Raw genomic sequence first — 14,948 nt, 5'->3', positions numbered from 1 at the left:
TGGGTAATTGCACTAAACGCTGGCTGTGGTTCGGCCACAGAGGGAGGCCTGCGCTAATGAAGCACCGACAGAACCTCCTTTCAACACTCTTTTGTCTAAATTATAATGGCGACCTACTGAAAGTGTCCTTTAATCCCCAACTTAACAAAGACGACACACCATGTATTAAGATGTGTTTTTCTTGTGCAGCCAAATGCCTTCAGTGCTTCACAAAAATGATCAACATAAACAGGCGTACGTGGAGACAGAGTGTTGTATTGCTGACAACCCAAACAGGTCATTTTTAAAACAGTGCAAGTCATTGTAGTTTTATTATTGCTATTTTGTTTGCTATGTGCAGAATTAGTGACATACATATCTCTGCAAATATAATCTAATTCAATGTGACATTCAAACAAGTGTCTTTCTTGCAATAACATTTATTTATATATATGCACACACATCATTTTATAAATAATACTTTTATTGCTATTTTTATTTATTTATGTATATATATATATATATATATATATATATATATATATATATATATATATAATTGTAATTGAAATAGCTCAACTATATATATATATATATGAAGACTTCCGATGCAAAAGCCTCTATAAGTGCCATCTGAAATTTTCTTCTAGAATGAGCATTTTTATCAAGCTTGTATGTTTATGTTCAGCTATTTCACTTTAATGTAAATGAAAATTACCTATTAATTGTCATTAAAGTGAAACTACTGAACCTAAATATACGAGCTTGATAAAAATGATCATTCTAGAAGAAAATTTCAGATGGCAGTCATAGAGGCTTTTGCATCGGAAGTCTTCATATATACATACACAATTTATTTTATCATCTAAATTTGGCACAAATAATATACACTGATAATCCAAAACATTATGACCAGTCACAGTGTAAGTCATTGTAGTTTTATTATTGCTATTTTGTTTGCTATGTGCAGAATTAGTGACATACATATCTCAACAAATATAATCTAATTCAATGTGACATTCAAACAAGTGTCTTTCTTGCAATACAATTTATATATATATATATATATATATACATTTTATTGCAAGAAAGACACTTGTTTGAATGTCACATTGAATATATATATATATATATATATATATATACACCTTTGATCATCTCCTAACAAGGCCACATATTAAGGTCTGGGTAGATTAGATGGTGAGCAAACAATCAGTTCTCGTAATGAACATGTTTGATGAGCAGAAATGGGCAGGAATAAAGATCTCAGTGACTTTGACTCGGGCCACATTGTTATGGCAAGGCGACTGGGTCTGAGCATCTCTGAATCGGCGAGGTTTGTGCGGTCAGCAGTGATGAGGATTTACTAACCGTGTCTGAGGAGGAATAAACCACACACCGGCGACAGGGTGTTGGACGCCGAAGCCTCGTCGATGCATGAGAGCAATGAAGACCATCCCGTCTGGTCCGAGCCAACAGAAGCTCTACTGTGGCAAAAGTCACACAAACTTTAATGGTGGTTAAGGGAGGAATGTGTCACAACACACAGAAGAGCAATCAGAGCGCCTGTGATGAACCTGTCCACTCGTGAAAGAGTACAATCGTCACGCGAGCGTCAGAACTGGACCTTGGAGGAGTGGAAGAAGGTCGTCTGGTCCGATGAGTCCTGTTTTCTTTTACATCACATGGACGGCCGTGTATATGCGCCATTTACCTGATAAAGTGATGCGCCAGGATCACTGTGGGACGACGACGAGCCGGTGGAGGGAGTGTGATGTTCTGGGCAATGTTCTTCTGGGAAACCCTGGGTCTGGATATCCATGTGGACGTAAATTTGACAGGTGACACCGACCTAAACACTGTTGCAGAGCAGGTTCAGCCCTTCATGACACTGGTGTTCCCTGGTGGAAGAGGCTCTTTCTGCAGGATAATGCACACACTGATCAGGAATGGTTTGTTGAGTCCAACAGCATATTATACAGGTGGTCATAATGTTTTGGTTCATTGGTGTATGTTTGCTCATTGCTTCATTTGCAAATAAAATTTGAAGTAAAACTGCAAATAAACATCTTTATACATTATATGCATGCAAGTTATGCACATAAATTCAGCAGGATAATGCACACACTCATCAGGAATGGTGTGAGGAACACGATGAAGAGTTAAACTCCCCATATCTCAGTCCAGTTGAGGATCTCTGGGATGTGCTGGACCAACAAGTTTGATCTACAGCGGCTCCACCTCGCAACCTGCAGGACTTGAAGGATCTGTTAACGACGTCTTGTCGGGTCGGCGCTGTTTTGGCAACACGCAGCAGACCAACAGCATATTAGACAGGGTCATAATGTGGGTTTGTATCATAGACTGTATAAAACAATGGACATAGTGTCCGTGACGTCACCTGTAGAGCCGGCCATCGCCATCCTGGCCGCGCGTCACTTCCAGATAACCGAAAATGGTCAAAGAGGCGATTAGCTGAGGTGACGTGACGCTAACAGAAAGCAGACAAACGGCTAGTAGAGACATCAGCGGCAATCCACCTGTCACTCAAGTGGCCACGCCCTTAATTATGCAGAACTTTAAGGCTTAATATAATTTAAACCGATGAGTTATAAAAAAATTCACCCCCCTCACAGTCGTCATGAAGGGCAAAATTAGCTATATAGACCAAAACCACTTTTTGTAACAGGTTTTTCCTGAGGTAAAGTTGGGCAGTTTAACATGGGGGTCTATGGGATTGACTCTCTTTTGCAGCCTCTAGTGGCCAGTCGATGAATTGCAGTTTAAGTCACTTCAGTGTTGGATTCAAGAGAGTGACCGGAAGGTTGCCGCTTGGTTTGAATATATATATATATATATATAGGGCTATATATATATATATATATAAGTGGTTTTGAAATTACTGTAAATTCACTCCATTGAACAATTCAAATTTCTATATCGAGTTCTCAATATGAAAAGATTCATCACTGATGTTCTCGACTCAAAGTTGGAGCTTATCTGGAAGAGAAATTGACTGTCTGACAGATTGGCTTTACCTGGCCTTAATTACTCTAAATTGACCCCGTGTAGCTCATTAGACTCGGAACTGACCTCATCAAACGATGCCAAGCTTGACCTTAAATTTCCAAACAAACTGCCCAGACTCTTCATTAATTGTTTTAAACGTGGCTTTGCATGTTAATGGTGGCTTGCGTTGGTTCAGAACGGGAACGTCTCGGATGCAATGGCTTGTTTTAAGCCAGTTGGCCCGGTTAATACTCCTGAGTGGCACAGAGATCAACCCTCGACTTAATGAGACTACTGAATCTTCTGGAGATTTTCCCCGGCTTTAATGAAATCTAAAGATAAGTTTAAGAAGCCTTGGATGACCAATTAGGATCTCCAGAATGAAGGAAGGGATAATATGTCTATTTTCCCTTGAAATATTAATACCTTCCATTCATTCATTAATATTTTGGGATATTTTCAGCAGGATGGGACTCTTCATGGTCCAAAATGCCTTTTTATATTGACTCTGAATGTTTATATGATTATACAGTGGATTTATTACAGATATAGCTGGCGGTAATAAGAGCACAAAACCACACTGATGAATATATTAAGGTAAGAATCACTAAATAATCTAGATTTGATCAGAAATGCTGAACTTTGTTCACAAGACAAATATTATTCATAAATTTCTGGTTGTCATTTCATTCATTTGCAACACTTTACAATAAGGTTCAATTTGTTAACATTAGCTAACCACATTAGTTAACATGAACTAACAATGTGAAATAATTCAAAAATATTTTTTCATTTTCTTAATTTCAACACTTATCAATACATTATTAAAAGCAAAAGTTGTATCTGTTAATATTATTTAATGGACTTACATGAATCTAACATGAACAGCTGTATTGTTAACAAAGATTAATTAATACTGAGACAAATTAATTACTAATTATAGTTAATATTTAATGCATTAACTAACGTTGACTAATGGGACCTTATTATAAAGTCTTTGTTACCTTTTACATTTTTTCTCTTTCATGAATTGCATTGTATTTAAAACATTTTTTTAGATTATGCTGAAAATCCTATGATAGACTATAGTTTATGATGTTAATTCATCTATGATGAACCTGGCAGGTTCAGGTGTGACAACTTACCCCTAATATTGGGCAATAACGGTTTAAATATAATTTTTTTTTTTTTTTTTTTGTAGACAACAAATTGAAGTTTAAGACTTCCGGTTAATTTTTTTAAGATGTCCGGCCTAGGATAATGGACATCTTCACCCTTTTATTAAAATATTATTAAAAATGAATTTGTGAAAGATTTTGCATATTGTGCTTTGAGTCAATTGTTTTATTTGTGATTACGCAATAAAACATGCCAAATTGTGCCGACATAATTTTTCGAAAATTATGAACACATGCAAAAACAAGAGAGAACCAACAAAATATTTTGTCAAATAAATATTTTGTGTTTTTTCCTTCCCTCATATTTAAAATATATTTTTTTTAAATTAAATATTTTCCTCCTATTTAGTCATTAAAAAACTGAACATCCCCTCCGGACATCACTCTTGGCCAGTACTGTACACTGAGAGTGTGATTTGAGCATGTGATTGCAGGTTTTGTGAAGCGTGCAGGACGATCAGTGATAACACACACTGACAGCGCCCACTTAATGGACCCTGAGCCTGTTGTCAGTTTGACCTCAGCTTAAAAAACAGGAGGCAAAAGACAAGAATGGTTTATTTCCGTTCCAGTGCTCGAGTCTACACAAAAAACCGTCTGACTTCATGTGAGTTGCAGTACAAATGTAGGGCCAAATCATTTTCCAGACGAGCCAATTACAGACTTACACTGATCAACTCTAGGATTTTCGGACAAACCCCAGTAGGTCTCTCTCTTGTACTGGGATTTTTCTTATAAAAGAGGCTTTTGGGCCATCTGGGCATCAGTGAAAGGCCTGTAATGCCACACTACACATGCAGAACAGGAAGTCACAGCATTTCTGCGGATATCAAATTGATTCATTATTGTATTGTATCCCTTTTTTATCCAAAGCAACTAACATTGCATTTAAGATGCACAGTGTTATAATATCAGTTCAGCTCATGCATTTTTAAATTGTACATTTAATCATTGTATTTACCAACTGAATTATGTTTGGTCTTTCTTTTGCATAATGCATTTCTTCTTTCTTTTCTTTTTTTTTGTTTGCATTGCATAAATCTAGTTGACAAAGGTAATTCTGTGTTTTTATTATGTTTTTCATTTACTTAAGGTTTTGCATGTTGTTTTACAATAATTGAACTACATTTCACACAAGCAATGATCTGAACTGTGTAAATGAGGAACGGCGTCTGGACGTGACGCGTGAGTCCGGCCTGTTATATTTACCCTGTAAACCTGAACTGTAACCTGAACCTGAACCTGCATGTGTCTTTCTTAGCGAGTGACCTATATGTATCCTGCATTAACTGCATGTGAAAATGTGTCATTTTGTTCATGCATGTTACTTATCTAGCTGTAGTTCAGATGTTTTCAAGGATGTCTTTAGTCTTTATTTGTACAATTATGCATTTGGGAGACACTTTTATCCAAAGCCACTTACATTGCATTGAAGATTTACATTTTATATTAGTTCATGCATTTCCTGGGAATCAAACCCGCATGATCTTGGTGTTGTTGGGCTACTGTTTGAGCCTACACAAGATAGATAAATGTTTATTGCATTAAATATTGTACATGATAAAACCATGCCAACCGTTGAAATTAGCATGAAAGATGATAAATTGGGTTGCAAACTGTCCTGTTTAATCTAAAATCTCCCTGTATTTTAAGTAATTCTGTTTGATTTAACACATATTGAGATGCAATAATTTTGCATCTCAAGTAAATGCATTTTGATTTAAGAATTTTTAGATATTTGAGAAAATTGAGGTGTATTATAACTTCCTTAGATAGAATCTTAGTTGATGTGACCCTTTAGGACATTAAAATGTATTTTTAATTTATTAATTTCAACAGATTCAATTAATCATGTAGAATTGAAGACTGCATCTCATGTGCACTTCAACCAATATCTTGTTTTTTTTATTTTCCAACAGTATAATGTTATACGCTCACTCTTTTCTCCAATATTTAATTATCTGTCAGCGTTAACATCGGAAATCACAGCGGCAAACGCGATTGATAGTTGGCTTAGCTAACTGAGTGAAGAGGCTAATAATAATTTTATCACGTTAAAATATTAAGGCTGCCCTTCTTTGCTTGTTTCCTCATTATCCTAATTGAGAGCAAATTAGCTAAGAGGTGCAGTGTAGCTATCAAGCTCCTTAGTTTTATCAGAAGACAATTTAAGCCTCACAGATCCTATTAGTGACAAAGCAGATAACGCTTGAAGGAGCTGTGTCAGCTTACCATAGGACAGGGGGAATGGAGAGAAAGAAAGAAAGAAGGGAAGAAAGAAAGAAAGAAAGATAGATAGATAGATAGATAGATAGATAGATAGATAGATAGATAGATAGATAGATAGATAGATCTATAGGATACTGTATCCCATAATGCAATATGCTCAACTTGACCTTCATTTTACGTGTCATAAACAAAAACTGACTTATTATTTGATTTGACTTTCATGAGTTGATGTTGACATTGGCACAAAATTTAATAAAAATTAAAAGCAAACATTTTGGTTTCCAAAATTACACCTGCACTGCAAAAAAAAAAAAAAAAAACTTCCTTTTTGTCTTGTTTTCTAGCACAAATATCTATCTTTTCAATCTATTTATCCTCTCTGGGGGGAAGATCTCTGGAAGATCAAAATAAAGCGAGTTTATGCTTAAAACAAGAATAAAAATCTGAATGAGGTCGGGAAAATGATCTTAATTCAAAGGGAAAACATGATTATTTTTCGTAACCTCATTGGCGGATAATTGTTTGTGTTTTAACTCAATTTTTCAGAAAACAAGACTCAATATCTTATGTCATTTTTGCTTCTTATGTAAATGCATATTGATTTAAGAATGTTTAGATATTTGTACAGGAAAACATGACAAAAATATTGAATAAGAATACATTTTTGCAGTGTGGATGCAACTCGCTAATGTAACACACTTTTTGAAATGTTACATAATATGTGTTTCACATACTACTTAAAATAAAAAAGCAGTAGCCCAGTATACAGTAGATAGTGTACACTACAGTAAGTGTTTCACTCCACACACAGGCGATGTCTCAGTTTTACAGTACACCTGTAGATCTGCATCAGCACGACGAGTTTGTTTGCTTTTGTTGATCTGACACAAGGACAAGAATGAGAGCGGGTAAACTAATCCTGTTATTCCTGAAAATCAAATTAAACCAAGAGCCAACTCATGCCATGTATTTAAATCACACGCATGCTTTTGATGATTTAGGCTATGTTTTATTTTGCGTGGGTATTTCCCGTCAAGTAGCTTTGTTAATGCCTGCCAAATGGATTTTGTGTGTGTATTTTAGGTTGTTGATGACGTCAAATCCCAATAAGACACTGACATGCTTTGGTGTTACAGTAGGATTAATCTACCGCTTAGTCTTTATGTGCTAATTAACTCCGCCTACTCCATCCTTCCATACACCCACTGCTCTCCGAGATTACATCAGTTCGTTTCATCAATGAAAGTGACAGCGGGAGCACATTTTTAAATACAGTATTTCTTGTTGGATACATTTACTCGTTTAAAGGGATATTTCACCGCTGGAAAGATGAATGCGTATTTAAATTGGGTCATTTATGTAGAAATGTGAAATTATTTTAGAAGTTGGTGCCTTCTAGACTGAGAAAAGCCAGAAAATGTTTTTTTGCCTCATGTGGATGAAAGACTACAACTCCCAGAATGCACTTGCTTCGCTGCCCTACGAGGACACTCCCAAGCCACGCCTACCGGTTACAGAGGACAGTATCGGGAGAAATGATACAACTAGGCTACTAGTCGACTGGAAACTGAAAAGACGGTGTTTTATCGTGAGATCCATAGATATCATATATAAACGCTAGATGTCTCGTGCGCGCTGCTGGCCAATGGAGGTCGACGTCCGCACGTGGCGGCCATCTTGCCACAGACAGCTCGCTCACTCGTTTAATGGTGCATGTACTTTTAAATAACCATAACTTGCTCAATTTTCTACCGATTTTCAAACGGTTTGGTTTGTTATAAACGTCAGAGATGTAGTTATGACACTGCATACATACACTGCATACATATGAATAATTATAACATACATGTTCAAGCATTCAGAATTATAGCCACGTTAATAACGTTTGTAAGAAACCAAACCGTTTGTAAATCCGTCAAGATTTCAGCGAGATAAGAGGATTTGTGTGCCTGCAGATCACTCACTTTACATCAGAGCCTGCCTGTGACAAGATGGCCGAACGGTAATGCCGGAAGTGACTGCGCCATAAGACATCTAGGTTTATATCTGATATCTATGGTGAGATCCCCCTATGGGCGGGTTGAACACATGCGGAACGAGCTCCTCCTACTGGCTGGAGTCTCTCGCCTCTGGACAAAAGAGCCTCTGATGATGATAAATGACGATTTTTGCGTCATCTGAGGTTTTTTTCCAGACACACAATACAGAAATCTCTCGTCTCAGGGGGACATGAGGGAGGGAAGCACGGTCACTACAAAATACTACTGGGTTTCTAAAAAGCTTAATGCTAATCGGTGAAGTATCCCTTTAACGGACTTTAAACGGGCTATATGTAAGAATTTCCATGTATTACTCTTTTACATTTATGCATTTAGCAGACGCTTTTATCCAAAACGCCTTACATTGCATTTCAAGGTACATGTTTTACATTCTTATCAGTTCTTTGTGAGAGAACTGCCAATGTGGCAATATTTTATTGCCAATGTGTGAACAACTTGTAACGAAAGGTAAAGCTGCAGTCCGTAACTTTTGGCGCTCTAGCAGTTAAAGGAGTAGTTCACTTTAAAATGATTTTACTTACCCATGATCTACTCATCCCCAAGCCATCCTAGGTGTATATGACTTTCTTCTTTCAGACAAATACAGTCGGAGTTATATTAATAAACACCCTGACGCTTCCGAGCTTTATAATGGCAGTGAATTGCAACCATCAGTTTGAAGATCATAAAAGTGCATCTATCCATCATAAAAGTTCTCCACACGGCTCCGAGGGGTTAATAAAGGCCTTCTGAAGCAAAACGATGAGTTTGTGTAAGAAAAATATCCATATTTAACACGTTTTAAAGTAAAATTCTAGCTTAATAAACACAGCAGAACTGCATGTGTCTTGCGGAAGAACATGAGCCAGAGCTACTTCTCTCTGTTTATATCTATGACAACTCACACAGATACTGCAGCAGTGGCGACCTAACAGCTCTAAAATAGTCCCAATATAAACACTTATTATAGGTGTTCCCTAGTGATTCAGGACAAGACAAAAACACGGTTTTGAAAACGGAGTAATGATGTACTCGCTTATTTTATAAGTTTTGTACATTTTGAACACAAGACATTCCCTGACTTCAGAAAGCCTGACTTGACGCTGAATTCGGAACAGCATACTAGCATAATACCATAACAATTTCTTCCATAAAAAGATATGGTAAAATTAGTAAGAGTATTTACAAGTATGCGGTTCCGAATTCAGCATGTTTTTTGTGAAGTAGGCTAGCCGCTAGGTTGGGACGTTTTTGCCGGGAAAATCAAAAGGATGTGACGGTTAAGCGCGCTCCCGAGAGACTTCCTTTCTTTCTATGACGCATGAAATGAATACAGTTCAGGATAATACCAAAAGTGCCTACTGTAATGTCAATATGTCATGCAAAGAAAATGTATTAATTCAAACTATAGTCTTACATAGCCAGAACTAGTTACTAGAGAGTATAGTTCTGGTTATGTAAGACTATTATACAAGAGTCTAGTATATTCAACTATCATAACAGTGTAATTTTAATTACCTCATCTGTCGGCATGATGTCGGTGAATCGCAGAGCTGGTGTAAACCCAAATCCACATCGATATGATCATGCTTTCTGGACTGCTGCTTTATTCTCACCGCTGTTTATTTTGTCATTGAGAGGCACGTATTATATATTCATCTAAAAGTCACAGTGTCAACGGCGTCTGGATGTTCGATTATCCCTGCAAAGGTATTTCAACTTCTTTTTACTTCTAAACAAAGAACGAAAAATAACTTTGCCTTTAGTAGCCATTAAATCATGTTCAATCTCTTGTACGTTATATATGCAGGAGTGTGAGCACGAGCCTTAAAGGGGTCATCGGATTTTCCACAAGTTGGTATGATTATTTAGTATTATTTAGTATTGATTATTTATGTTCATGTAAAGTTTGTAACATACTTTGGTTACAATTCCTCAATGGTTGTGTAAAACGGTTGTGTTTTTGAGGATTAAAAAAAAGAAAGAGTGAATGGATTTTTTTCATTGTATGGTGGTTGTTTCCACACACTGCAAAGACACATTTATATGCAAACACCATATAAAAGTGAATTTTACATCCGATTACCCCTGGCTGCAATTCACTTAACGGCCAGCGGTGTCGCTAATAACAAGAGTTTCTGAATTCTACTCCTTTAGCTCCTTTTTATCCAAATCAAATAATCTGGTGCATTGAATCGCACGTGTCTCATTGTAGAAGTAAATGAGACACGAATAAACAAAGCGAACAATCTGTTGCATTCACATAAATGTATTATTATGGAAGTAAAATGGTTGTGAACATTTTATAGTTCACCCTTGTCCAAAAAACATGGTAATACCTTATTCTTCATGTTCAAACATTCTTTTTGCTGAAGCCTTTCTTTCGATGGTTAATGAGCTTTTCACATGAATGATTTGGAGCAGCTGGTAGCTATATTTCATACAAAAAACAAAAAAAGTATTTTTCTGTAGAAGCACACGGCTAATTAAGCATCTCTTGTCTATTCACAGAACTAATGCTTTATCTATAGGAAGTTTATGAAGCAATGCTAAGTAACCAATCCAGTGTCTATGGTTATTTATTCTTAGGCTGTGTTGTGATTGCAGATACAGAGAAGGGATAGAACAGATAATCTTCTGTCCGATGTGAAGAAGAGACTCCTGTTCATCATGCTAACGTTTGAGGATGAAGAAAAGGTCAAGGTATTCCTGAAGTAAACCCTGCAGTGCTCTTTCAATGTTCAGCTATCTCGTTGTCTATTTTAAACGAGTACTGGATTGATCTTAAAGGGAGTTTCTACACTAATAGGCCTACTAATTATGTCATCATTTACTCAGCCTCAGAATTGAATGATTTTAGCTCCAAAAACGATAAAAAAAGCACCATAAGTGTTCATGCAACTTGTGCACTATACAAGTCTCACGTTTTGAATGCAGTGTAAATGATGACATAATTTACATTTTAATGCGAACCATTCCTTTAAATTACATTTCAATAGTTCTTAAAAGTTTTTATAGTTGCAGCCATAAGTTTAAATATGTACACCTTGCAGAATCTGCAAATTGTTAATAAGTTTAAACAAAATAAGAGGGATCATAAAAATTCCATTTTGTTTTTATTTAGTACTGCCTTGAATAATCTCACATTTCACATAACAGATGTTTACATATAATCCACAAGACAAAATAACTGAATTTACACAAAGTTTACATGTGCTTGATTCTTAAAGAAGACCTATTATGCCCTTTTACAAAGTCTTGATGTTGTTTTTGGCTCTACTAGAAAAGGTTTTCATTCTTGAATGTTGATTATCGTCATTAACGCTCTGTTTAGTTCCTGTCTCTATGAAGCCCCTCCTTCTGAAAAGTACACTGTGCTCTGATTGGTCGGCTGGAGCAGTGTGTTGTGATTGGTCGAGCGCTTCAAGTGTGTTTGGGAAATGTCCCGCCCCTTTTCATATCCGTCAGTTTCAACACACTACTAACTAACTCAACCAGGCCCCGCCCTTTTATTTTTAAACTTTCTAAATACGATGTTTAGGGTGAAGTTAGTCTCAGCCTCAGACGGGACTTCACGCCCACGGGCCGTTGGCTGAACGTCTGATGCATATGGCACACTTTTCTGGAAACACTTCAGGAGTTTCGAAGTCGTGTTCTGATTGGTTGAATTCTACAGGATGTCCGGGAGACGTGTGTGTCGCCAGAAAATGTCTAATTTGGGGAGAACTTCCACTCTCAGTAAACTTCCGGCTTCTGAACTGGTTGCAGTTCCACTCTGGCTCCATATGAGGGCGCTCACAGGACGAGTGCAGAATGAATGGAGGTCTAAATCCACTTTTTTCAGGATATAATTTTTTGTCTAGTAATTTGAATGTTGTATTTGAAAGGAGATGCAAAGAAATTACACATTGCTGGGTGTTAGATTTTTTAGAGTCACTTATTTGCTTTAAAAAGTCTTTTTAAATGTCAATGACGTCATACACATCGTACGACCAGAGATACTGCTTTACGGCAATCCTTCAGTCACTTTGGAGCTTTCGCGCTCTGCACTTTCTTTTCTCTCGGGGCATCGACAACACAGCTGACACAGGTAAACACACAACACAGCTGACACAGGTAAACACACAACACAGCTGACACAGGTAAACACACAACACAGCTGACACAGGTAAACACGCGTGCTAGAAGAGTTTTTGTTTTGTTGTTTTAAAAGACCATGTTAAAAATACACACACACACACGATGGTATCTCTGGTCGTAATCAGTCCTTCACTGACCAATCAGTGTTCATTAGCAGAATGCTAGCGTGTTATGGGCAACAACAACTCAACCTGTAAGAAATCGAAAGGACATAAGTACTCGTTCATTCAACTTTCGACCTATAACCCATGTTGAACTTGCAAAACCTACAATCAAATCTGAGATTTCTCAACGGCAATCGGGTGAAAGAGACACATTTAGCCGTCTAGCCCCATAGACTCCCATTCATTTTGCACTCATGGGCGATCGCCCCCAGTGGAACTCTGGTGGAACTACAACCAAAATTCGGTTAATAGGACTTAATAGGGAGTGGCCAGGCTCTCCGTAGACGGGCTCTGGTGTTGCACTCTTTATCGGTCCGCCTGGAAACAAATGCCGTGATGCCAAACTCCCTCGTGAAAGAAGAAATCCGTTGTGTTTTACAACTGTGACAACAAGCGCTTACCAGGATCAACTAAACGCTGGATTTTCAAAAGTATGTGAAGTTCGCGGCTCCATTGTTGCAGTAAACTTGCCTTGAATGAATAATTTATTAGATGCATGCTTGTGTGTTATTGTAGGGACACCGACATTATATTGTCACGCCCCTAAACATGATGCAGATCAAAACGAACTGTGATTGGTTGTGTTACATGTCAGTCAAACGGTCCTTGGCCAAGAAAAGCTGCGATAATGTCCAGACCTTCTGCCGTCAGTCTGGCTACTACATGAGACCTGTACTTATTTAAGGGCAATGCTTCTTAAGGGCAATGCTAAGTGAAACCAATAAGATCTCTAAACAAAATAAATAAGTGAACCCTTTGACTGCAGCCGTAGGGGATTGTTTAATTAGTGTTGCTTTTGTAATGAAGGTTAATTAGCTGATGGTGTTGTCCCAGTTTTCCCTTCTTCACATTGAGATTGTCGTCAGCCTGTCATGGTTAATTCATTACAGGGTTAATGTTTAGTGTCAGGCTTGGAATTAGGTAAAGGTTAAGTCTGGAAACAATGGTTAACCGTACCATAACATGAGGAATCAAAAATGTAAGTGACATTTTGCTCTCCACTCAATCAAGATTTAATAAATAGATTTATGTAGAATATAAAAAAGTGCTGAACAGTCATTCTGGATGAGCTCTTAAAGAGTTAATAAGACGGTTAAATAATGCTTTAAAATGGTTAGATTTACATGTGCATCTTTATATGAGACAAACAAGGATTGATGAACTCAAATGCATATTACAAAACTGTAATCAGAAGCTAAATTAAACATATAATATATTTATAGTGTTGTTAATCTTCAGAACTGTAAATGTAGTAATACTTTACAATTAAAAGTTAATGCATTAGCTAACATGAACTAACAATTATTAACAGCATTTATTAACCTTTGTTGATGTTACTAAAAATGTTCATGTTCATGCTAGTTCACAGTACATTTACTAATATCAACAGCTTATAATAACTTTTGATCTTAAAAAAATTTATTAGTAAATGTTGAAATTAACTAAGATTAATAAATGCTGTAGAAGTATTGTTCACTGTTAGTTCATGTTAATTAAGTTGACGAATTTTAACACATGAAACCTTATTGTAAAATGTTACCCAAGATGCAACACTCTCTTGGTCAAATTTTTTTTATGGAAAGATGGCAAAAGCTTTATTTTAAATTCATGCTTACAATAACATAATACAATAAAGCATATTAAATTAAACTGACTAGAAACATAAAGTAACAAACAATAGATACGACATATTATAAATATAAAAAAAAAACTAAAACAATTCCCAAACAAATTATGGATTTTAACCAATGAATATGTTATGAGGAAACAGTTGTGTAAATACTGCAAGATAGAAATAAGACATTTTGCTGAAACAATTTTTGCATTTTTTTCATGAAAATTAAGCTTATTGTTATTCTTATCTTCTCTTTTTTTGTTATGTGGAAAAATCATATAGGCTAGGCCTATTATTTATGTAAAGTATAGTATGTTCACTGATTTTAATGTTTAATTCAGATGAAGAAATGTTATTCTAAGATGCCCTAAAGATTGTTCGTGAGCTTATTGTTCCACAGCTTTGTAATGCTTGACATGGTTCATCCAGGTAGGGCATGATCCTTCAACCAATCAGATTTTAGTATTCAGCATTGAGTTTGAACAACATTCATATTTGATACTTAGTTTGGATTGTTTGTTTGCTTGTAATGCAGAGGATGTTAATCCAGGAATTTGTCCTATTTGGCTGAAGCTTGTAACTTCTGTGGCCTATT

This window comes from Abramis brama, assembly GCF_963993115.1.
Source record: "Abramis brama genome assembly, chromosome: 7".
NCBI classification, from domain to species: domain Eukaryota; kingdom Metazoa; phylum Chordata; class Actinopteri; order Cypriniformes; family Leuciscidae; genus Abramis; species Abramis brama.
This window is presented reverse-complemented; position numbering follows the sequence as displayed.